The sequence below is a fragment of the Chinchilla lanigera genome, unplaced genomic scaffold (assembly GCF_000276665.1).
Source record: "Chinchilla lanigera isolate Chin_1 unplaced genomic scaffold, ChiLan1.0 scaffold00185, whole genome shotgun sequence".
Lineage (NCBI taxonomy): Eukaryota > Metazoa > Chordata > Mammalia > Rodentia > Chinchillidae > Chinchilla > Chinchilla lanigera.
The window spans coordinates 262,288-272,044 of record NW_004955586.1 but is presented as its reverse complement, the minus strand read 5'-3'; the positions used below and the strand labels follow the sequence as shown (position 1 = coordinate 272,044).

At 40.3% G+C, this 9,757-nt stretch overlaps 1 long non-coding RNA gene across 1 annotated transcript in view; it reads right to left on the bottom strand.

Moving 5' to 3' along the window:
- Nucleotides 1–2,951: 2,951 nt before the first annotated feature.
- The window catches only part of LOC106147583, a 60,899-nt gene continuing 54,093 nt past the window's right edge, over nt 2,952–9,757 (bottom strand). The window contains exon 3 of the long non-coding RNA XR_001232520.1: nt 2,952–3,240. This is a non-coding gene — a long non-coding RNA (uncharacterized LOC106147583). The remainder of the gene's footprint in view (nt 3,241–9,757) is intronic.

The following is a 9,757-nucleotide window of genomic DNA, read 5'->3' as shown; positions in this document are numbered from 1 at the left end:
AAAAACGATGAGGGCTTGTTACAAAGATACAGGCACCAGTTTGAAGGGGCTCCTACCGGCCAAATATGGGACAATTTTGGCACCAACATAATTAAGCACAGTAATGAATTATAAACCATTGGGAAAACAGGAATTCACAAGTCCTTGCTAATCAGATAAATAGATGGCGGACATATGGATAAATAATGGGGTGGAGGGAAATCTATTTTATAGTTGGATGTCAAGAGTCAGCTGGTCAATGGGGATAGAGCATCAGAGATGGAAAAAATCACGTTGTATATTTATGGTAAAGATTTTTTCAGCAAGAATCATCATCAAATGATAACTCTAAGAAGACATTTTGATGAAAATCAGGATATTTGCATGAACTTGCAGTGTCATTATACACTTTGTATTTTACATGCAAAGCAGGGGAGATTTAGTGATATTATAGTGGAGAAATTAGTGAGTAAAAAGTAATCATGTCAATGAGGGGCAGGTGGACATCATGCAACTGTCGATGTGATATGTTAGGGAAGGCTGTGGAAATATGCCAGATTAATGGAAGCTAAAGTAACGTAAGAGTTACAGACAATACCTGACCCTAGGCTGGATCCTGTCCTGGGGGAAATATGACTCTATTGAAGGACAATATTAAGGTGATATGACAAAACTGAAATTTCCTGAAGCTCAAAACTGGACTGGTTATGTAAGAGAATAGGTCCAATAGGAGCAAAGGGCCATCATGTATTTGTATGTAACCTACTCTTGAAAGGTTCAGAACAAAATTACATAGATAATGAGTTGAAGATACAGATAGAGTAATATGAAAACATATAGGGTAATATGTTAACAGTAGATGAATCTGCATAAAGGGTATAAAATTGTTCTTAGTTTTGCAAGTTTTCTGTGAGTCTAAAAGCATTAAAAAAAATTGTTAAAACATTTACTGATCTGACTCTTTGATAGTGAGACTCTCTGTCCTACTCATGTGTCCCCTGTGTTTAATCTTGTAACTCAGAGTTAAAGCTGAAGGGCCTGACCCTTCTCACAGAGGTGGCCAAGTCTGACTCCAATACAAGGGGTTCTAGGAAGGACCATGTGCCCAGCCTATCCAACCATGAAACCTGTTCCAGTGAACCAGTCATCCAACTCGGAGCAGCACGGTGTTCAGAGGACTTGACGGGGAAAGCTCTGTTCCAGACAGCACCGAGCAGCATGGATGATCAGAAGGGAGTTTTGTTTTTTGTTTTCTCTAGTAGGAGGAGGAGGGCTGCAGATGAAAAGTTCAGCTCCAGGATCAACCCCCCCCCCCGGGGTGCAGCAAAGATGGCACCAGTCGTGCCTCCTCTTTCTAGAATACACTTCCTCAGGCTGTTGCCCGAATAACCTTTTTGAGGCCTTTTTTGCTCTCCTATTTAAAATTGCACGCGCGCACCTCTATTCTTTCTCCCTCTCATTTATTTTCTCCATATTTCCACATTCTATCTTTATCACTTTCTAAGAGTGACATATTTATTTATGTATTTGGTAAGCTCCATGAAAGCAAAGATATTCAATAAATATTTATTAGATCAAAGAATGGATGGGTGGACAGATGAAGCAGTGGGTGATAAGGAGCTGTCATTCTTCATGACTCAGGAACTCTGAATATGGCACAAAGAGCACTGGAGCAGGCATCAGGCTCTCCAAATATGGATCTGGTTTGACATAAGTATTGTGTGTGACTTTGGGCAAGGAGAATCATTTGTATTTAAACTGGGCTTTAAAGTTTGCAGTGGGACTTAACTCATATTTTCTTGTAAGAGCCTGAAAATAATTCCGTAGGATGGGTCAGTCTTTGTTTTACAGATGAAGAAATCAAAGGTCAGAAATGTTAGGTGGCTATATCTGGGTCACCCATCCCATGATAAAGTAACATCATGAGAGCACAGCTTCCAGAGGCCTTACGACCCCTTATGACTGTGATTGGAAATATAAGTGAATGAGGACATCCTCTACAGGGGAACATTTCAGGAAAATGACTTCCATGGTAATTTGGCAAAATACTAGCACGCTTCTCATTACCATGTTGATATTAATTAAACAAATATCAGGAAAATAAGTATAACATTGTTAAGCTCAAATGACTTTTACAAGGGAGGAAATGAATTTATTCTGTCTTAACAGTATTTCAAATGAACTCTATGCAATGTGACACATCTCACAAATGAAATAGGTTCTCTTCTGTCAAGTTCATTGTTTTTGAAAACAGGGACAGTGGGTTACCAACTTCAGAGAGAACAGTCAGCCAGTCAGTAAACAATATTGGACTTATTTTATTCAATCATTTACTAATCATAGAATTCATGTTTGGTAAGTAAAGTACTATGGAACAATGGAGCATGAGAGTTGGTGTTTAGAGACTGACCTACCTGGCCTCCTTTTCTCTATTCTGTGACCATTGCCACCATCCACCTAGGGCGGTACCCAGGGAGCACTGGGGAAAAGGAGAGGGTTGGTGTGGGGAGCTGAAAGTGGGGTAAGTGCTGACTCATACTTCACCTGGTATAGGTGCCAGAAATGTCAAGGTGGGGGATCAGGGTTGGGCATGTGCCCCATAGAATCTCTGGTGGGACATGACCATAGTTGTCCTCACCCTAGGCTGGCAGCACTATGGTGGGTTCTGTGGGCATCTTGGTAGGTGTGAGCCTGTAGCCAACCCCAATTTAGCTATGGAATTTGCAATCCCATGAAAGTTGTTTGTCTGCAGTGGGTTGTGGCAGTGGGAGATCGGCTTTCTCTCTGGGGCCAGGGCACTCTGTGCTAGTCCAGTGGCTGGTGGGAGGAACCTGGCACTCAGTGGACCATGGACACCCCATCACAGGATCTTTATGTGTCTGTGAAGATTTAGTCACTAAATAGGAAATAAAACACATCACAACACAGAAGAGAGAATGATAGCACAACAGGAAGCATTTTATATTTTAGTACATTAATAACATTCTTTTCCTGCTTTTCAGACAAGTGTTCCTCCACTTTCATTTTGCACTAAGCCCCACAACTTATGTCCGAAACTATAGAATACATCTTCAATAGTTACAATTAAAATAAAGGAAAACATATCCACCATCTTGCTATGGATTATTCCAGTAAGACAGATCCCACTGGCCTATCGCTACCCAATGAGCATAAAGTGGCCTCTCTCATCCGTTTCTTCTTGTATATTTTCCTCCTGTGTCTGTCAGCTGTGGGCTCACATGTTGCTGCCTGCTGAAAGATCTAGGAGCAAGGATTTAGAGTTACATTTGCTGCTGGTTCTGATCTTAAAACTTGAAAGTCTAAGTTTCATCATTTCACATTTAAACCATTTGAGTGCCTCTCCAGGCCCGTTAGGCCCTCCTACCAGCAACACAAGTGAGCGTGTCTTGTTTGCGCGCCTTCCAAAACATCTGAGACACATTCAGGAACAGGCATGACTTTCTCCTTTCAAATGGTGTGTGCCCCCAGGACAGAAATGTTTGGCGTAGGGTTTGGTGGGGGCCGGAGGGAAAGGCAACACATTTTTAGCATCATATACATTTACTAGTACTTTTTCCTTGAAGTTTAAAGTGGAAGTCTGCTAACTCATCTAATAACTAATGAAGACATACACTTAAATGGACAAGCCTGAACAAAATCTAATGAGGTCAGGGGAAAAAAAGTTTTCTGCTTTGAGAAGAATTAGAAAGATTTCTGGCTCCAAATTTAAAAAAATAAAATAAACTCCAAATGAACTCCAGTTTCAGGATTCATAAGTAGCTTGGGAAAGAACTGCTGGGTTATCTCAGCTGTGCTGAACATTTTCTTCAGTTCTCCTATCAGCAGTTGAGCTCATCAATTTTGGAAGGCTTCCTAGTATGTCTCACTAGGTTGTTTGAAACCACTGATGTCAGAACACATCACTCTTACTTTTTCATCGAAAATTAATGGATTCAAAGTCCACTCTAGCAGTGTGAGAATCTACGGTCCAGGAAGAAGTTGTTCCTGGACTGTTGCCTATTTGCACCCGATGCCCTCCAGCGCTGCCAATCCCTGGCCATCAGGGTACATTACGGGGGAGTTGACAAAAACCCACGGATGGTACATCTGGAGAGCTTGCTAAGTTTAGAGGCATCCATTAGACTCTTGTTTTCAGCAAAATGGAAGTTTGTTGTTTAGAAATTCTGTTTTCAATTATTAATTTATGTAGAAACAAGAAATGCCTGGGTTTTTAAGCCAGATCGGCATTTGTCCACAAAGTCATTTAGCCTATTTTAAGATGAGGAAAGGCTACTCTGTCTGGAAGAGACTTGAGTAGCTCTTGAGTACCTTGTAAAGTAGCAAATGATGGACCATTTTAAGTGTTCGGTTTAGTTAAGTCTAGAGCCTACTCAATATTTTAAGTGTCTACTTGCAGATTCTGCCTATAGTATGAAAAGAACATAAACCTTAGTGAGGGGTGGCATCTGGTTGTTCATGGCCTTTACTTGGTACCTTTAAATCTAACAGGAATAGCTTCTATTTACTCAGTACTTACTACAAACCAAGAGTCACAAATAAACACTTGCTATATGTTGTTTTATCCTCATAACCATCTTATGAGCCAAATATCATTATCCTTATTTTACAGACCAGGAAAACATCAGTTAGCCATTTAGAGGTTAAGTAACCTACCAAGAGTCCTACAACCATTAAGGAGCTAGACATGGTTTTACCACATTCTACAGACTCCTAAATCCAGGCTCTGGGATTTGAAGGCAAAGGAAAAAGGCCATATAAAAACCCTTGAGCTCTAAACTTTTCTCAAGTGTTAAAGTTTAGACAATCTCCATAGGATCAAACTTTTTGCAGTATATCCAAACTCTGCAAAATCCACTTGTTCAGGAGGCGACACACACACACACACACACACACACACACACACACACACATACTCACACATTTTTATACATAGACATAGATGAATACCCCTTGGTCATTCACATCAGGGCAGTTAGTGTATACACATTTTATTTTGAGATCCTTCATGCTCACTACCAAACTAAAAGTTCAGCTAACTAAATAAGTGCTCTGAGCACCAGCCTATAAAGGTAATAATGTCCCCAGTGGAAATCAGAAATATAGTGCCATTTAATTCAGATCTCCATGTATGACTATTTATATAACCATCAAAACCTACCCTAGTGACACACTCTTGTAACCCCAACCAAGGAAGGAGGAGTGGAAGTTTAAACCCAGCCTGGGGGAACTTAAGTAGAATCTGCTTCAAAATAAAAAATAAAAAAGGTCTGGGGTGTGTAAACATCATATTGTCTCCTTGGTGTAGGAACCTGAAAGACTAGGTAAAACTCAAAGCGTACAATAGATGATAGAAAGGGAAAGAAATTGCTCAAAGGAAGGAATGACTGGGATGAGGGAAAGAAGAAAAAAGAAAGAAGGAAAGCAAAATATAAATATATATATGAATAGCTGCAATGACTGTATTGCTGATGTCTGATGGTGTATTGAAATGAGCAGTTAATGCTAACAACTTTCTATGTTCTGATCAACTTTGCATGCTTGTGTCTCATGATCTGAGCAACTGCTTTGAGGGTAACAATATGCAATGGAATTACAATGGTGGACTCCTACCATCTTGTCTAGTGAAACTCTGTATTATCTCTAATGTTTTATTGAAGAATTATTTTCTTATTCTCTTTAATGGTTTGAGCAATCTTTCATTCTTACATCTGGTAATCTGAGCAATGTAGTTGAGGATAGCGGTATGCAATGTAACAACCACTGTTGATTCGTATTATATTGTCTTGAAACCCTGGATCACTTTGAACGTTCTTGCTCTGATTTGTTTATGTTCGTGATACTGGTATGCTGCTACTGTTCTATTTTTTGTTTGTTTGTTTGTTTCTCATTTATTACTCTCTTTAAAACAAAAAAAATTTTTCAAAGGTCTGGGGATGTAGCTTAGTGGTAGAGTACCCTTGAGTTTGATCCCTAGTACCCCCCCACACACACCTAAATTGGTCCCACTCCAGCCACATATACAGCAGAAATGAAAAAAATTTATGTTAGTGTCAGCTCTGCTTCCTCACTAAATAACTGTTGCATTCATATTGAGACATTGTCGTCAGAAACATCCCAAGTGATTAGTGTGCCTCAAGCTCCAATATGTCCAGATCCATTTGGGCTTTGAGTCCCTGCCAGAGTGGTAGACCCCTGTCTTATTTCCTTTCTCTTTGCTGGAACAAAATATCCAACATCTACAAGTTAAAGGAGGAAAAGGTCTATCTCAGCTCACAATCTATACAGGTTTCTGTCTGTAGTCAGCTGGCTCCAAGGAAGGGCAGCATGGCAGAGGAGGTTGGCACTTGCTCATGGCATGGCAGTGGGAAGCAATGAGCCGTCAAGGGAAGAGGAAAGATATATACGGTGACACATCACTTTCCACCAGGCTTCACCTCCCAACACCACACCCAGCTATAAACCAATCAGCAGGCTAATCCAGTAACTCACCTCCATGATCCAGTCACTTCCCAAAAGCCCCATCTATGAGTGCATAAGACTTTGAGGGGACATCTAGATATAAACCATAACAACCCCACTTCAGGCATCAGACTTCTGGAGTTTCAAGCATTATGTCTAGTCTTCCTGCTCAGCTACATTGTTCACTTGCTCTGCTCTATGTGGTCTGTGCCCTTGGACTTTCTCTCTGATCCAGTATGGAATTTTAGCAGCAGATCTTGACTGCTCTGCTGGCATGCCAGCCTCTCCCAAATTTGGCCTTATATACTAGATTTTGGTTAGGGCCTGGGACAAACTACTTTTCCGTTCTTGTTAAATGACCAGTAGACATGCTGTGGAGTCCATCTGGGTGGGCCTGGCCTAGACTTGGTCACTTGGGATCAGGTGTCTCTGCTGCTTCTCAAGAATCCTGAAAATGTTCTCGGGATGCCACTGTTTGCTGCTTATTCAATATTTGTTCTGTCCTGTGACGTAAGCTCCTTGTTCAGCCCTATCCCTAGCACCTAGCATGGTGCCTGACATGTAGAGGTAGTTAATAAATATTTGTTGAATAGAGGAATGGATGAGTGTTTACTTAGCAGCTACATGGCATTGAAAATGGACCTGGAAATGTTGGAAAGATTTTATACATATTAAATTCATTTTTAAAACCTTGCCTTTCAATACAGTATATTTCATGTTTCTTGATGACAGAGACTATGCTTGTCTCTTGCACAATGTCTGATCATAAGTACATATTGATTAATGAAGATATCACAGTTTGGTGAAATCACATTTCTGAGTCTATATCTATTAGAAGCAACATGACATCTCATACTTCTTAATTAGGGCAAGTACAGGTCCCATTTTGAAAATCCTCACATTTAGATAGGTTGCATCATGGTCAAATTGTTTTAATTTAATTCTCTTGCTTGAAAGTTTCTATTGCTGCTAAGTTTACTGGTTTTTTTCCTTTTATTGACTTCTCTCAACTTTGACAATATCCTTTTGTTTTGAATTAGTTTTACTTTGAAACATGTGAAGTAACAGGTTTTGCTAGAATATGCTGATGCCATTTAATTTAATTAAAGTTAGATGTCCCCTTCTTACCCCTAAAATATAATTTCTGAAAGAATATGAGGGTGTAGAGCTACCACGTAGTTGTTACTTTGAGATATCTGAAATCAGCGACTGCTTTTGGATATCCACTTGTCTCTGCCCCTTCCCTTTCTCTTGAGAAAGAAAGTTTTGAAAGGGTGTTAACATCTTATCAGGACAGGGGCCCTACAGCTTTTGCTAAAAACAAAATTTCTGAGTTTTAAAAAAGATGAGATTGTTTTAAAAACATGATACATATTCCAGGTATCTAGTGCTGTTTAGCAAATTATCCACAACCTTCGGTGCTCTACACACTCATATTACGTCCCTCACTGTTTTGTTCATCAAGAAGTCAGAAAAGGTTCAGCTAAACAGTTGTCATTGGTGTGATTGCAATCAGGTGTCTTTTGCGGCAACTAGCGTCATCACACTCAGCTGCGCTGGACATCCGTGATGAGTCACTCAAAAGTCTGGTGGTGGATCTTGGCTATTGGCTGGCAGCTCAGTTGAGGCTGTCCACTGGAGCACGACACTGAGCTTTTCCATGTGGCCTGCGCATAGTCAGGTGGCTTGTTCCCAAGAAGGAAGCGTCTGGAAAGCAAGTTTTAAAAAAACTTGTCATGTATAGTGCGCATGCCTATAGTTCCAGCATTTTGGAGGCTGAGGCAGGAGGATCATGAATTCGAGATCACCTTGGGCTACATAATGAGACACTATCTCAAGAAAAAGTTTAAGGAGATTTATGCAGAAGCTGCAAAGCTTCCTTTGAAAAGAGCTTGGACGTCACAGTTTCCTTTCCACCGTATTCCATTGTTTCCAAGTAAGTCCAGACCAGATTCAAGATGGTGGAAGGGGGAATTAAATGCTGCCAATTTATGAGGGGCATGTCAAAGAATTTCTGGTCATCTTTTAAAACTGTCACAACAAGATTACCAGTGGACACATGAGTGAATGAATGAATGAATCAATCAATCAATGAGTGACTGATACCTATCTAAGCGTACATGGAAAACAACCTGAAAAATCTCTGTTTCTTTAAAAGAATTTGTACTTCTGTAGTGATCTTAGATTGAAATTTAAGATGGTGGTTGTATCAAAAGAAAGGGTCTGCACACACTAACATTTTGGCATAAGATAAAGGAAGGAAGGAAGAATAAACAGAATGAGAAGCAGAGGTGGCATCTACCCACCTGGCAGGTATCTCCTTCCTAGAGTATCTCTTCTTTCACTTATGTCATGCTTGAAATCTTACCAAACAATGGCTTTTTCTTCTGTTGGGTCCTAAGGTATTTCTCTATTTGGAAATCACTTGGTGATACAGGTGCTACTTGTTGAAGAATAATATCTTAGTTTTTTTACATGTTAGCTCCTGGGAGAATAGTGAGGGTATAGGGGAACTGGAAATATGGGGTGGAGTGAGATAGGGCAGGTACTAAAACTTTTCCAACTTCAGGGGCTGAATTTGATGCAGAACAGGCTAGAGGTGGAAGGATGAAATTTAATGAGGTGGTTAAAAGATTCTAGAGCTTAATTTCATGTTTCAAAATGCCCAGAATAAGCTTGGTACAGTGCATCAACAGTTGATCAATAGAGATTATCCAGATGTAGCAGGAAAACTCCTAACAAAGAGACCAAGAGAAAGAAATATGTACCAGGTAGTGTACTGAATCCTTTAACTACACTCACATGTTTGGTTATTGCAATAACCCTCCCCCAGGATCCCATTGCTATTCCATTCTCCAGGTGAGAAGGGCAGAGCCACAATGTGGAAGAACCCTGGGGCTCTGACTAATCATGTAGAAGTCTGTTGAATTAGTACCAGTGTTAGACTGCAATATGAATGGGAAATAAATCCACTGAATATTCAAAGCTTATCTGTTAGAAAATCAATGATACCTTTAAGTAATATAGCTTTGGTTAATTCTGTGTCTCCACTAGCCTCAGAGACAACATATCCCCATAGGTAAAGGCATCCGTTACCTACAGTCATTCTCTAGGACTGGGGAGAGACAGGGAGAGGAGAGGTTCAGAAGAATTTCTTAGGAAACGTGCATGGAAGGTTTTTAAGTCTCCTACAGTCAAGCCCACACTTTCTGTGATCACTTCTCTCCCTAACCTCAGGTAACAGGTACCTTATCCACTCCTGTGGACACAAGCCATTGCATTTAAGTTTTCAGAGCCA